General features: G+C 38.3%; 1 protein-coding gene across 1 annotated transcript in view; it reads left to right on the top strand.

Annotated features, from left to right (window-relative positions):
* The window catches only part of LOC117063884 (netrin receptor DCC), a 153,233-nt gene that overhangs the window by 89,354 nt on the left and 47,612 nt on the right, over positions 1-16,267 (top strand). The gene's annotated exons all lie outside the window — the stretch shown is intronic.

The following is a 16,267-nucleotide window of genomic DNA, read 5'->3' as shown; positions in this document are numbered from 1 at the left end:
ACCCCTGCCTTTTTTTGTTTTCCATTTGCTTGGTAGACCTTCCCCATCCCTTTATTTTGAACCTGCGTGTCTCTGCAAGTGAGATGGATCTTCTGAATACAGCAAACTGAGAGGTCTTGATTCTTTATCCAATTTGCCATTCTATGTCTTTTAATTGGAGCATTTACCCAATTTACATTTAAGGTAAATATTGTTATGTGTGAATGTGATCCTGTCATGATGATGTTAGCTGGTTATTTTGCTCATTAATTAATGCAGTTTTCTGCTAGCATTGATGGTCTTTATATTTTGACATGTTTTTGCAGTGGCTGGTACTGGTTGTTCCTTTCCATGTTTAGTGCTTCCTTCAGGAGCTCTTGTAGGGCAGGCCTGGTGGTGACAAAAATCTCTCAGATTTGCTTGTCTGTAAAGGATTTTATTTCTCCTTCACTTATGAAACTTAGTTTGACTGGATATGAAATTCTGGGTTTAAAATTCTTTTCTTTAAGAATGTTGAATATTGGCCCCCACTCTCTTCTGGCTTGTAGAGTTTCTGCCGAGAGATCTGCTGTTAGTCTGATGGGCTTCCCTTTGTTGGTAACCCGACCTTTCTCTCTGGCTGCCCTTAACATTTTTTCCTTCATTTCAACTTTGGTGAATGTGAAAAATATGTGTCTTGGAGTTGCTCTCCAATATATTTGTTGGTTTAAAGTCTATTTTATCAGAGTGTTCTTTGTGGTGTTCTCTGTGTTTCCTGAATTTGTGGTGTTCTCTCTATTTCCTGAATTTGAATGTTGCTAGGTTGGGGAAGTTCTCCTGGATAATATCCTGTAGAGTGTTTTCCAGTTTGATTCCATTCTCCCTGTCACTTTCAGGTACACCAATCAGACATAGATTTGGTCTTTTCACATAGTCTCGTATGTCTTGGAGGCTTTGTTCGTTTCTTTTCACTCTTTTTTCTCTAAACTTCTCTTGTTGCTCCATTTCATTCATTTGATCTTCAATCACTGATACCCTTTTTTCCAGCTCATTGAATTGGTTGCTGAAGCTTGTGCATTTGTCACGTAGTTCTCGTTCCATGGTTTTCAGCTCTATCAGCACATTTAAGGACTTCTCTACACTGGTTATTCTAGTTAGCCATTCGTCTAATCTCTTTTCAAGGTTTTTAGCTTTTTTGCAATGGGTTCAAACTTCCTCCTTTAGCTCGGAGAAGTTTGTCTGAAGCCTTCTTCTCTCAGCTCATCAAAGTCATTCTCCATCCAGCTTTGTTCTGTTGCTGGTGAGGAGCTGCATTCCTTTGGAGGGAGAGAAGTGGTCTGATTTTTAGAATTTTCAGCTTTTCTGCTCTGCTTTTTCCCCATCTTTGTGGTTTTTATCTTCATTTGGTATTTGATGATGGTGACGTACAGATGGGGTTTTGGTGTTGATGCCCTTTCTGTTTGTTGGTTTTCCTTCTAACAGTCAGTACCCTCAGTTGCAGGTCTGTTGGAGTTTGCTGGAGGTGCACTCCAGACCCTGTTTGCCAGGGTATCAGCAGTGGAGGCTTCAGAAGCATGAATATTGCTGAAGAGCAAATGTTGCCACTTGATCGTTCCTCTGGAAGCTTCCTCTTAGAGGGGTACCTGGCTGTGTGAGGTCTCAGTCTACCCCTACTGGTATGTGCCTCCCAGTTCGGCTACTCGGGGGTCAGGGACCCACTTGAGAAGGCAGTCTCTCCATTCTCAGATCTCAAACTCCATGGTGGGAGAACCACTACTCTCTTCAAAGCTGTCAGACAGGGACATTTCAATCTGCAGAGGTTTCTGCTTCCTTTTGTTTGGCTATGCCCTGTCCCCAGAGGTGGAGTCTACAGAGGCAGGCAGGCCTCCTTGAGCTGCGGTGGGCTCCACCCAGTTCTAGTTCAAGCTTCCTGGCCGCTTTGTTTACCTACTCAAGCCTCAGCAATGTCGGGCGTCTCTCCCCAAGACTTGCTGCCACCTTGCAGTTAGATTTCAGACTTCTGTGCTAGCAATGAGGGAGGACCCATGGGTGTGGTACCTTCCAAATCAGGCGCGGAACCTTGCAAGCCAGACACCGGATATAATCTCCTGGTGTGCCATTTGCTAAGACCCTTGGAAAAGCACAGTGTTAGGGTGGGAGTGACCCAATTTTCCAGATGCTGTGTGTCACGGTTTCCCTTGGCTAGGAAAGGGAATTCCCTTACCCCTTGTGCTTCCCAGGTGAGGCAATGCCTCACCCTGCGTCGGTTCTCACTTGGTGGGCTGCACCCTCTCCTGCACCCACTGTTTGACACACCCCAGTGAGATGAACCCAGTACATCAGTTGGAAATGTAAAAATCACCCATCTTCTGTGTCGCTCACGCTGGGAGCTGTTGTCTGGAGCTGTTCCTATTCTTCCAACCTCACAACATTTCCTGTCTCATCAAGGTTTTGGAGATCTGGGGGTAACTTATAAATGACTAAGGCAAATGGATGCACAATTTCTTGGGAAAATCTTTCTGGTCTGCTTAGAAAAGGATACTGTGATACCGTAAGCTCATCTCAAAGGAATTCCATGGAAAGAGTTCAGAATCTGTCTTTCCTACAGCCTCATCTTCTGTCTAATATCATGGAGCCAAAATGTACACACAGATGTTCACAACTATTTCATATATCTGGGCTTCATAGACACATCTCATTTGAGAAGATCTCAGTTGAAAAGTTTCAGATAGATAGAAGGAGTCCAGATAGAAGGAGTATAGTAGGAGATTACAGGGGTCTTAAAGTTTCCTTCTCACAGTTCACTCTGTTTGATCTTAACACATAGCCCCTGCTGCGGCGAGCACTAAGCCATCCAGTCCACATTCTATCTCATCTTGGAAAGCGGGTATAAACCACATTAAAATTAGGCCAGATAGACTTCAATAAATGAATGTCCTTCCTTTAGCTAACAAATGACAAAACAAGAACTTGAACTAGAAATTATCTTTCTCATGTCAAAAATCTTTCAGGGTCATACTTTCCTCAGGTTCAAATTTGAATTTAAAAACTATTATTTATTTGCCTCTATCTTAATGCATAGCACTCTTTTTTTTTTTTTTCAAATGTAAGACAGGATGTTTTAAACAGTATTTTCAAATAAAAGATATTCCATGCAGTTTTGGTTGCGTCTCTTGCAGCCTTGCAAATTAATTACAATGCCCAACATTTATGGGTTGCTGACTTCTGACCCTGTACTCTGTTGCGCTTCTCTTTGGATGATCTCTTTAATCCTCACAACCACATCATAAAATCAGTACTCCATTTTGCAGATAAGGAAATTGAAAAAACAGAGCTTGAATAATTTGCCCTTCAACATACAGTTGACAATTATTATGTAACAAATTACTCCCAAAATGTAGCAAAATAAAACAATTATTGTTTATTTTCTCAATAGCATCTCTGAGAATCAGGTATCTAAGAGTGGTTTAGCTAGGTGGTTCAGGGTCAGAGCTTCAAGCTATTTCATGAGGTTTCTTTCAGTGTCTTGAGCTGAGGGTCTAGTTTCTTGCCACATGGTCCTATGCACAGGTCTGCCAGCCTGCCCTCAAGACATAACACCTGGATTCCCCGAGACATGACACCTGGCTTCCCCCAGCATGAGTGATCTAAAAGAGAGAAGAGAGAGAGAGAGAAAGAGAGTGAGCATGTGCAATCTTTTTAAACCTTATCTTAGATAAGATATATGTCATTTCTGCCACATTCTACTGGTCACCAGACCAATCCTGGTAAAAGGTGCAAGGGAACCCCACAGGCATGTGAACCCCATGAGGTGGGATCAGTGGGAGGCATCTTTGACGCTGGCTATGACGCTTATTCACTAGCAGGGAGTAGAACTAGGTAACGAATCCAGGCAGTTTTACTTCAGCATTTGGACTCTTTACCATTATGTTAAGAATAACTGAAAAGCACATATTTATGAATCTTAGGGCTTTTCCAAAAGCGACCCTCCATGGAGTTTGTGGGTACTTGTGAATGTCATGCTGTGACACTTGCTTATCAAAGAACACCTGAAAATGTGAAGGAGATATGAATATGTATCAAGGTCAATAGAGGCTAAATTTCCAAATGTCCCAGATAATACACAGGTCATTCTGGAAAAGAGAAGATAAAAAGAGGCAGAATGAAAAATAATTTCAGTTAAGCTCTTTCATTTTGACATACCATTATCTTTGTCCCCTTCGTCTCCTCAACAAATCTCTCAATTCCATCAAATACCATATTGAGAAATATCTAGGGAGGGTTTTCTTATTTCTTAAATCTTGTGGCTTAAAAAAAATCTTTACTTTTGATTTCCTATAGGTAGTATTTAGTGCTAACATTTTAAAGAATATTATGGAAGTTTTCAAATACCAATGTGCCTTGTTCAGGGAGCTAAGTAATTTGGTGAGGGAATTTCTACTTGAGAAATCTTTGTGCATCAGTGTCAGAAATAAATTCAATTGTCAGAAAGCTGTGTCAGAACAGACTTCTTGTCATGTTTTTCCACACAGCAGATATTTATTGAAAATGCTTGATGATATCGCTCTCTGAGCTGTTTTACATAAACATAGCAGTGAAGCAAATACTTTGAGTTGAAGCCTCTGTGTGTGTGTGTGCTTGTGTGTGTGTATTTCCGACTTTCAAAACTGATATCAAGGGGAAAAATACCTAAAGATACCTTAATACCTAATGTTTTATCCAACTTACTTTAAGAATGATTATTTTTTGTTATAAGTAAATGTAGACTTCTGTGCCTTTTCAGAAATGAATCATGGAATGAGATACTTCAAGATCAAAGCTTTGGGATACTGTCTATTCTATTTCATGTCATGAAATAATGAGCACTTTTGAGATGCAGAAACATACAACAGATTTATTATTTTTGAAAAAAGTTTTATTATTTGTAAACCCTTTGTAATCAGGTCAGTAGCAAAAATACAAAACTATTAGAAAGTAAAATTTCTTTCTTCAGTAATGAAAGACTTGGAACTGCAGTGTAAGTTTAGTCTCTAGAGTGCTCTCAGTACTCTAACTAAAAAATTACATGGCTTGCAAAATTATTTTATGCTTCTCTCTCCAAATTTGTTTGGCTCTGAATCAGAAGATACCTATGAAACTTTTTTTCTAAATGTACTGTGAAATATTTGTTAATAACATTATTGTTTGTATTATAATCATTTTGATAAAATATATTGTGCACAACTTGTGGAATGAGTATCTTCTATATCTGAAGGAGACTAACATTGTCACATTTATGAGTAAAAATTATCAATATCAGGAATGCTTTGCAATCTAGCAATCCACTTTAATGACTGCAGTGATCCATTTTGATCAGTAAAACAGGTGAAATAATTCAGTTGATTGCCTCAGAGTCTGGGAATTTGAGTTGTTTAAAAATAGACTTTATGCTCTTGTATGGCTTGTATTTACAAATGTGTTCAACTACATTACTATTATTATTATTATTATTATAGTTATAGTAACTATATACCCCAGGAGACTAAATCATACATCAAGTCACTCTGAAAGTCTCCAGTGTGTTAAAATGACAGATTTCTAAATAATACTCCTAGAAAATCCTTCATATTAACTCACTTGAAAAATATGAAGTATCTCTATCACTGTACTAGAAAAGACATAAAGACAACAAAATTATAACTTATTTCTTTAAGGAGTTTACAACATTTTGGCTGGTATCTGGTTTGAATCTCTGATTCTTTTTAAAAGTTTCCTTGTCATTTTTAAAATTTTCCTTTTTATGGAGCCTGTTTATGTGTTTATATATCCATAATGTGCTTTTTATAAAATATCTTTATTGAGTCATTGTGCTTTGTACCACTTACTCTCAAATGTTCATTCATGTCTTCTCTAAAATAATTTAGAAAAACTATGTATCCCGTCATATATTTAAAATTTGACACTTAAAATATTTTGTTATACATTAAAAATCTGTGAAAGAGGAAATTTTTCTGGTATAATACACTTTTAAACCAATCTAAAAGCATAAAAATACCATAGTAGTTTGATATCAACATCATCCCCTTAAAAAATATGTGAGCCTTAACAGATAAAAGTTAAATCACTCATTTTTCTCCTTGAACTAGAATCTATAATTTATTTTCCCCACAGATAAACATACAAACATGATGTATTTTTATGTTTGCAGATCTTTTATTGATTATATATCTTACATTTTGCAGCATAAAATTTATATACACCAAAATTTTATTTTATGTTTGTATTTCCAGTTAATTGTTAATGTTCTTTCCTGTGGATCTTTTTTTTTTTTTTTTTTTTTGAGACGGAGTCTCGCTCTGCCGCCCAGGCTGGAGTGCAGTGGCCGGATCTCAGCTCACTGCAAGCTCCACCTCCCGGGTTTATGCCATTCTCCTGCCTCAGCCTCCTCAGTAGCTGGGACTACAGGCGCCCGACACCTCGCCCGGCTGGTTTTTTGTATTTTTTAGTGGAGATGGGGTTTCACCGGGTTAGCCAGGATGGTCCCAATCTCCTGACCTCGTGATCCGCCCGTCTCGGCCTCCCAAAGTGCTGGGATTACAGGCTTGAGCCACCGTGCCCGGCCTTTCCTTGTGGATCTTAACATTACAATTAGTGTTTCTCCACAATGGCATATAGAGTAAAATTTTATTGGAGTGTTATCACTTAATGACATGAATGGGGCTTTTTGTACATTAATTGAATATACCCATGTATGAATGTTGCTTATTGCATTAACTCTAGTCCAGTGTGCTTTTTATTGATCTAAACACTGTGAAACCTTTGCGTATGTTAGCATATATAATAGTGTGTATATGTATATGAATGAGTACTATAACAATGAGATCTTTATAGCAGTCACTGAACAATTTGAAGTTCTCCCAAATTACATGCCAAAATCACATTGTGACTTCTCATTGTTATTTTTGATAATTTTTCAACTAACAACTGCCTGAGATTCTCCTTCAATTATGCTCTAAATGAAAATGTTAGAAACCACCTCACTTGCAGAAGTATTTGTTACTCATTCAAGTTATTTACTTTCTTGTTTTCTAGGAGCTTCACAATAAAAAGCTGTACCAAAATTTATCAAGTAATTTTAAAATAAAGTTGAAAATTGTTTTCACAGAGAGGCACTTTGTGTGACAATATGTAAAGACAAGATTAGGTTTGCCTTTTCCTTTTGGTGATTATTTCCTTTGCTGTGCAGAAGCTTTTTAGTCTGGTGCAGTTTCATTGATTTATTTTTGTTTTTGAAGCCAAGCTTTTGGTGTGAAATCTAAAAAGATCATAAACAAGACAAAAGTCAAGGAGCTGTTCCCCTATGCTGTCTCCTAGGCATTACCTTTTGGGTCATACATATAGGTATTTTGTCCATTTTGAGTTAATTTTTCTATATGGTGTGAGATAGTGGTCCAATTTCATTATTTTGAATGTGAAAGTCATTCCCCCAGCACCATTTATGGAAGATAATATTCTTTCCCCATAGTGTCTTATTTTTGCTCTTGTTGAAACTAATTGTCCATATATGTTTGCAATTATTTCTGGGCTCTCTATTCTGTTCCATTGATCTACACTTCTGTTTTATACCAGTACCACGCTGTTTTGATTACCGTAGCTTTTTATCATAATTTTTAATCAGGAAGTGCAGTGCATCCAACTTTGTTTTTCTTTCTCAGTATTGCTTTGATTATTCAATATTTGTTGTGGTTTCAAATAAATTTTAAGATTTTTTCTCTCTGTGAAGAATGCCATTAGAATTTTGATAGGGATTATGTTAAATCTGCATATAGTTTTGGGTAGTATGAACCTTTTAACAATCTCATATGTGAAATAATATATATATAAGCTCAAATACACAGAGATAGAGAATGAAACAGTGGTTCCTACAGGTGGAATGGGGAGAGGAAATGGGGAGATGTAGGCCAAAGAATACAAAATAGCGGACATGTGAGATGAAAAAGTCTAGAGACCTAATCTACAGCACGAGAACTAAAGTTAATACAGGGGGGCAGAGCAAGATGGCCGAATAGGAACAGCTCCAATCTCCAGCTCCCAGCGCGAGCGACACGGAAGACTGGTGATTTCTGCATTTTCAACTGAGGTACTGGGTTTATCTCACTAGGGAGTGCCGGACAATCAGTGCTGGTCAGCTGTTGCAGCCCAACCAGCCAGAGCTGAAGCAGGGCGAGGCATCACCTCACCTGGGAAGCGCAAGGGGGAAGGGAATCCCTTTTCCTAGCCAGGCGAACTGAGACACACAACACCTGGAAAATTGGGTAACTCCAACCCCAATACTGTGCTTTAAGAAAACGGGCACACCAGGAGATTATATCCCACACCTGGCTGGGAGGGTCCCATGCCCATGGAGCCTTCCTCATTGCTAGCACAGCAGTCTGCGATCTAACTGCAAGGCAGCAGCGAGGCTGGGGGAGGGGCGCCCGCCATTGCTGAGGCTTAAGTAGGTAAACAAAGCCCTGGGAAGATCAAACTGGGTGGAGCTCACAGCAGCTCAAGGAGGCCTTCCTGTCTCTGTAGACTCCACCTCTGGGGACAGGGCACAGCTAAACAACAACAACAAGAAAAGCAGCAGAAACCTCTGCAGACGCAAACAACTCTGTCTGACAGCTTTGAAGAGAGCCGTGGAGCTCCCAACATGGAGGTTGAAATCTGAGAAGGGACAGACTGCCTGCTCAAGTGGGTCCCTGACCCCTGAGTAGCCTAACTGGGAGACATCCCCCATTAGGGGCAGACTGACACCCCACACCTCACACGGTGGAGTACACCCCGAGAGGAAGTTTCCAAAGCAAGAATCAGACAGGTACACTCGCTGTTCAGCAGTATTCTATCTTCTGCAGCCTCTGCTGCTGACACCCAGGCAAACAGGGTGTGGAGTGGACCTCAAGCAATCTCCAACAGACTTAGAGCTGAGGATCCTGACTATTAGAAGGAAAACTAACAAACAGGAAGGATACCCATACCAAAACCCCATCAGTACGTCACCATCATCAAAGACCAGAGGCAGATAAAACCACAAAGATGGGGAAAAAGCAGGGCAGAAAAGCTGGAAATTCAAAAAATAAGAGCGCATCTCCCCCTCCAAAGGAACGCAGCTCATCGCCAGCAACAGATCAAAGCTGGTCAGAGAATGACTTCAACGAGATGAGAGAAGAAGGCTTCAGTCCATCAAACTTCTCAGAGCTAAAGGAGGAAATACGTACCCAGCGCAAAGAAACTAAAAATCTTGAAAAAAGAGTGGAAGAATTGATAACCAGAATAATTAATGCAGAGAAGGCCATAAACGAACTAACAGAGATGAAAACCATGACACGAGAACTACGTGACAAATGCACAAGCTTCAGTAACCAACTCGATCAACTGGAAGAAAGTGTATCAGGGATTGAGGATCAAATGAATGAAATGAAGCAAGAAGAGAAGTCTAAAGAAAAAAGAAGAAAAAGAAATGAACAAAGCCTGCAAGAAGTATGGGATTATGTAAAAAGACCAAATCTACGTCTGATTGGGGTGCCTGAAAGTGAGAGAGAAAATGGAAACAAGTTGGTAAACACTCTTCAGGATATCATCCAGGAGAACTTTCCCAACCTAGTAGGGCAGGCCAACATTCAAATTCAGGAAATACAGAGAACGTCACAAAGATACTCCTCGAGAAGAGTAACTCCAAGACACATAATTGCCAGATTCACCAAAGTTGAAATGAAGGAAAAAATCTTAAGGGCAGCCAGAGAGAAAGGTCGGGTTACCCACAAAGGGAAGCCCATCAGACTAACAGCAGATCTCTCAGCAGAAACTCTATGAGCCAGAAGAGAGTGGGGGCCAATATTCAACATTCTTAAAGAAAAGAATTTTCAACCCAGAATTTCATATCCAATCAAACTAAGTTTCATAAGTGAAGGGGAAATAAAATCCTTTACAGATAAGCAAATGCTTAGAGATTTTGTCACCACCAGGCCTGCCTTACAAGAAACCCTGAAGGAAGCCCTAAACATGGAAAGGAACAACCGGTACCAGCCATTGCAAAAACATGCCAAAATGTAAAGACCATCGAGGCTAGGAAGAAACTGCATCAACTAACGAGCAAAATAACAGTTAATATCATAATGGCAGGATCAAGTTCACACATAACAATATTAACCTTCAATGTAAATGGACTAAATGCTCCAATTAAAAGACACAGACTGGCAAACTGGATAAAGAGTCAAGACCCATCAGTCTGCTGTATTCAGGAGACCCATCTCACATGCAGAGACATACATAGGCTCAAAATAAAGGGATGGAGGAAGATCTACCAAGCAAATGGAGAACAAAAAAAAGCAGGGGTTGCTGGGCCAGGCACGGTGGCTCACACCTGTAATCCCAGCACTTTGGGAGGCCGAGATGGGCGGATCACGAGGTCAGATCGAGACCATCCTGGATAACATGGTGAAACCCCATCTCTACTCAAAAAATACAAAAATTAACTGGGTGCGGTGACAGACACCTGTAGTCCCAGCTACACAGGAGGCTGAGGCAGGAGAATGGCGTGAACCTGGGAGGTGGAGCTGGCAGTGAGTGGAGATGGTGCCACTGCACTCCAGCCTGGGCGACAGAGTGAGACTCTGTCTCAAAAAAAAAAAAAAAAAAAAAGCAGGGGAAGAGATAACTATCCTAAATATATATGTACCCAATACAGGAGCACCCAGATTCATAAAGCAAGTCCTTAGAAACTTACAAAAGCACTTAGACTCCCATACAATAGTAATGGGAGACTTCAACACCCCACTGTCAACATTAGACAGATCAATGAGACAGAAAGTTAACAAGGATATCCAGGAATTGAACTCATCTCTGCAGCAAGCAGACCTAATAGACATGTACAGAACTCTGCACCCCAAATCAACAGAATATACATTCTTCTCAGCACCACACCACACTTATTCCAAAACTGACCACACTGGAAGTAAAGCACTCCACAATAAATGTACAAAAACAGAAATTATAACAAACTGTCTCTCAGACCACAGTGTAATCAAACTAGAACTCAGGACTAAGACACTCAATCAAAACCGCTCAACTACATGGAACCTGAATAACCTGCTCCTGAATGACTACTGGGTGCATAACGAAATGAAGGCAGAAATAAAGATGTTCTTTGAAACCAATGAGAACAAAGATACATACAACATACCAGAATCTCTGGGACACATTTAAAACAGTGTGTAGAGGGAAATTTATAGCACTAAATGCCCACAAGAGAAAGCAGGAAGGATCTAAAATTTACACTCTAACATCACAATTAAAAGAACTAGAGAAGCAAGAGCAAACACATTCAAAAGCTAGCAGAAGGCAAGAAATAACTAAAATCAGAGCAGAACTGAAGGAGATAGAGACACAAAAAACCCTCCAAAAAATCAATGAATCCAGGAGTTGGTTTTTTGAAAAGATCAACAAAATTGATCCACTGCTAGCAAGACTAACAAAGAAGAAAAGAGAGAAGAATCAAATAGATGCAATAAAAATTGATAAAGGGGATATTACCACCGACCCAACAGAAATACAAATTACCATCAGAGAACACTATAAACACCTCTACACAAATAAACTAGAAAACCTAGAAGAAATGGATAATTTCCTGGACACTTACACTCTCCCAAGACTAAACCAGGAAGAAGCTGAATCCCCGAATAGACCAATAGCAGGCTCTGAAATTGAGGCAACAATTAATAGCCTACCAACCAAAAAAAGTCCAGGACCAGATGGATTCACAGCTGAATTCTACCAGAGGTACAAGGAGGAGCTGGTACCATTCCTTCTGAAACTATTCCAATCAGTAGTAAAAGTGGGAATCCTCCCTAACTCATTTTATGAGGCCAACATCATCCTGATACCAAAGCCTGGCAGAGACACAACAAAAAAAGAGAATTTTAGACCAACATCCCTGATGAACATCGGTGCAAAAATCCTCAATAAAATACTGACAAACCGGATCCAGCAGCACATCAAAAAGCTTATCCACCATGATCAAGTGGGCTTCATCCCTGGGATGCAAGGCTGGTTCAACATATGCAAATCAATAAACGTAATCCAGCATATAAACAGAACCGAAGACAAAAACCACATGATTATCTCAGTAGATGCAGAAAAGGCCTTTGACAAAATTCAACAGCCCTTCATGCTAAAAACGCTCAACAAATTCGGTTATGAGGGAATGTACCTCAAAATAATAAGAGCTATTTATGACAAACCCACAGCCAATATCATACTGAATGGGCAAAAACTGGAAAAATTCCCTTTGAAAACTGGCACAAGACAGGGATGCCCTCTCTCACCACTCCTATTCAACATAGTCTTGGAAGTTCTGGCTAGGGCGATCAGGTGAGAGAAAGAAATAAAGGGTATCCAGTTAGGAAAAGAAGAAGTCAAATTGTCCCTGTTTGCAGATGACATGATTGTATCTTTAGAAAACCCTATTGTCTCAGCCCAAAATCTCCTTACTGATAAACAACTTCAGCAAAGTCTCAGGATACAAAATCAATGTGCAAAAATCACAAGCACTCCTATACACCAATAATAGACAAATGGAGAGCCAAGTCATGAGTGAACTCCCATTCGCAATTGCTACAAAGAGAATAAAATACCTAGGAATCCAACTTACAAGGGATGTGAAGGACCTCTTCAAGGAGAACTACAAACCACTGCTCAGTGAAATAAAAGAGGACACAAACAAATGGAAGAACATTCCATGCTCATGGATAGGAAGAATCAATATCGTGAAAATGACCATACTGCCCAAGGTAATTGATAGATTCAATGCCATCCCATTCAAGCTACCAATGGGTTTCTTCAAAGAATTGGAGAAAACTGCTTTAAAGTTCATAGGGAACCGAAAAAGAGTCCGCATTTCCAAGACAATCCTAAGTCAAAAGAACAAAGCTGGAGGCATCATGCTACCTGACTTCAAACTATACTACAAGGCTACAGTAACCAAAACAGCATGGTACTGGTACCAAAACAGAGATATAGACCAATGGAACAGAACAGAGTCCTCAGAAATAACACCACACATCTACAGCTATCTGATCTTTGATAAACCTGAGAATAACAAGAAATGTGGAAAGGATTCCTTATTTAATAAATGGTGCTGGGAAAATTGGCTAGCCATAAGTAGAAAGCTGAAACTGGATCCTTTCCTTACTCCTTTTATGAAAATTAATTCAAGATGGATTACAGACTTAAATGTTAGACCTAATACCATAAAAACCCTAGAAGAAAACATAGGCAATACCATTCAGGACATAGGCATGGTCAAGGAATTCATTTCTAAAACACCAAAAGCAACGGCAACCAAAACCAAAATTGACAAATGGGATCTAATTAAACTAAAGAGCTTCTGCACAGCAAAAGAAACTACCATCAGAGTGAACAGGCAACCTACAGAATGGGGGAAAATTTTTGCAATTTACTCATCTGACAAAGGGCTAATATCCAGAATCTACAAAGAACTCAAACAAATTTACAAGAAAAAAACAAACAACCCCATCAAAAAGTGGGCAAAGGATATGACCAGACATTTCTCAGAAGAAGACATTCATACAGCCAACAGACACATGAAAAAATGCTCATCATCACTGGCCATCAGAGAAATGCAAATCGAAACCACAATGAGATACCATCTCACACCAGTTAGAATGGCAATCATTAAAAAGTCAGGAAACAACAGGTGCTGGAGAGGATGTGGAGAAATAGCAACACTTTTACACTGTTGGTGGGATTGTAAACTAGTTCAACCATTATGAAAACAGTATGGCGATTCCTCAAGGATCTAGAACTAGATGTACCATATGACCCAGCCATCCCACTACTGGGTATATACCCAAAGGATTATAAATTACTCTACTACAAAGACACATGCACACGTATGTTTATTGTGGCACTATTCACACTAGCAAAGACTTGGAATCAACCCAAATGTCTATCAGTGACAGACTGGATTAAGAAAATGTGGCACATATACACCATGGAATACTATGCAGCCATACAAAAGGATGAGTTTGTGTCCTTTGTAGGGACATGGATGCAGCTGGAAACCATCATTCTCAGCAAACTATCGCAAGAACAGGAAGCCAAACACCGCATGTTCTCACTCATAGGTGGGAACTGAACAATGAGTTCACTTGGACTCGGGAAGGGGAACATCACACACTGGGGCCTATCATGGGGAGCGGGGAGGGGGGAGGGATTGCATTGGGAGTTATACCTGATGTAAATGATGAGTTGTTGGGTGCTGACGAGTGATGGGTGCAGCACACCAACATGGCACAAGTATATATGTGTAACAAACCTGCACGTTATGCACATGTACCCTAGAACTTAAAGTATAATAATATTAAAAAAAAAAAAGAATAAAGAAAAGGTGGAGTATAAAGTCAGAAATTTCTGAAGCTACTTAACTTGCTCTCAGAGGTATTATCAGCTAAGGCCTATGAATTGGCCTATAAATTGTTATGTTATTGGTCTACAGAATAAAATTTGTGCCTTCTGTATTTTATGAATTAACCTTTCCTGCTTTTTATTATATGCAAAAGCAATAAAACAAAGTGCAAGAACAATAATGTTTAAATATTAGCAACAATTTGAATGAAAGTAAATTTATGATTATAAAATGCTATTTGATGAAAGCAAAGCCATACTACATGGCTTGATGCTGGGTATTTCATCAATCTGAAATGTTAAACATTTTAATGAACATAGAAAATGTTACAGGTATTTTTCTTAAATTAAAAACTAATGTTTTAATGCTCAAAAAAATAAAATAAAGTTAATACAATTGTATTGTATTAGGGATTTTTTGTTAAATATGTAGATTTTAGTTACTTTGTTACTTTGTCACAAAAAGTACCTGTGAGATGATAGATATATTAATCTACTTTACTATGGTAACCAACCTACTATCTATCTACATGTATCTATGTGTCTCATAACATCATGTCATAAACTTCTAATATACACAGTGACACGTATTTTTTTAAAATTATATTAATGTCATCACACTACACTGCAAAGCAATAATTTGAATTTGTGATAGAACAAAAACCCAATAAAATTCAACAATTTTTTACTGAAAAATAAAGACAAGATTAGGAAAATTGAAATATCACTTAGATATTCACTAAAGCGATTTTTGTTGAAGTGATTTATCTTTAAGTGATTTATATTTTTATTCAATTTATAGGAAATACTCATCATTTAATCTGATTAGCAGAATCACTCTTTGTTGTCAAATCAGTCCAGCAAAATACTTTATATCTGAAACAGTCTGACTTCATTTTTCAGTTCAAGTAAACATGTTCATATGTATTTTAAGAAATATTATAAATATACTGAAAAATAAATTCTGGTATATAATTTTAATAGCCAGTTTACTAGAAGCAGCCCTTTTGAAATCTTGTATCTTTTATATATTTAATCTGAATTTTAAGTTAGAATTTAAAAGAAATCTATATGTTGTTTCTCATTGATTTACAATATGCAGTGTAATTTGTTTCTACGATTATAAATTATAAAATGAGAAATATGCAAAGGAAAAGATTTTCATTTAGTAAATGTGCATGCACGTATGTGTATGTTGAACTCCAGTTATTGGCATTACCATCTAAATAAATAACAAATTATTTTATTAATTTCACAGACAGGAATATACAGCTAAAACGGAACATTCAGGTAGCTGACTTAAATTTTGTTTTGGCATAATAAAAGATAGGGAATACTAAACATTTTATAAGATAATATAAGATAAAGATTGACTACAATTGAAATATTTAATAATATATAATTGAATAGCTATGGAATAATGAAATTGAACAATACTATCTAAACCTAGAAGATATTGTGTATGTTTTTATTCTGTGGGTTTCAGCCAGTGTAACTAAAAAAAGTTGATATTCCTGTAAAACTTTCAGTTACACTTAATATGTCACTCAGCTGCACTGTTTTGGGTATTTGAAGATGTTTTCTATTTAAAGATAAATCCTAAGTATGACCATTGAGACAATACCTTGCTTCTCTCTCTCTGTTTCTGGACTGTCCCTCAAGAGCAATACATTCTTTTATAGAATTAATGGAAAATTCCTAACACTTTTTCAGCCCACTCTATACAATATATTTGATTTGTGAACAACCTAACCTTTCTAATGCCATAGTTCATCCTTAGAAGAAAGCCTAAGACTAAGACAAGCAAACAACATGACCGAAATAAAATGTTAAAGTGGATTTACCGTAACTTGATTAACTGTTTCTT

This window comes from Trachypithecus francoisi, unplaced genomic scaffold (assembly GCF_009764315.1).
Source record: "Trachypithecus francoisi isolate TF-2019V2 unplaced genomic scaffold, Tfra_2.0 Lachesis_group19, whole genome shotgun sequence".
Taxonomy (NCBI): Eukaryota; Metazoa; Chordata; class Mammalia; order Primates; family Cercopithecidae; genus Trachypithecus; species Trachypithecus francoisi.
Note: the sequence above shows the minus strand (reverse complement) of the source record. Positions and strands in the feature narration are given on the sequence as shown.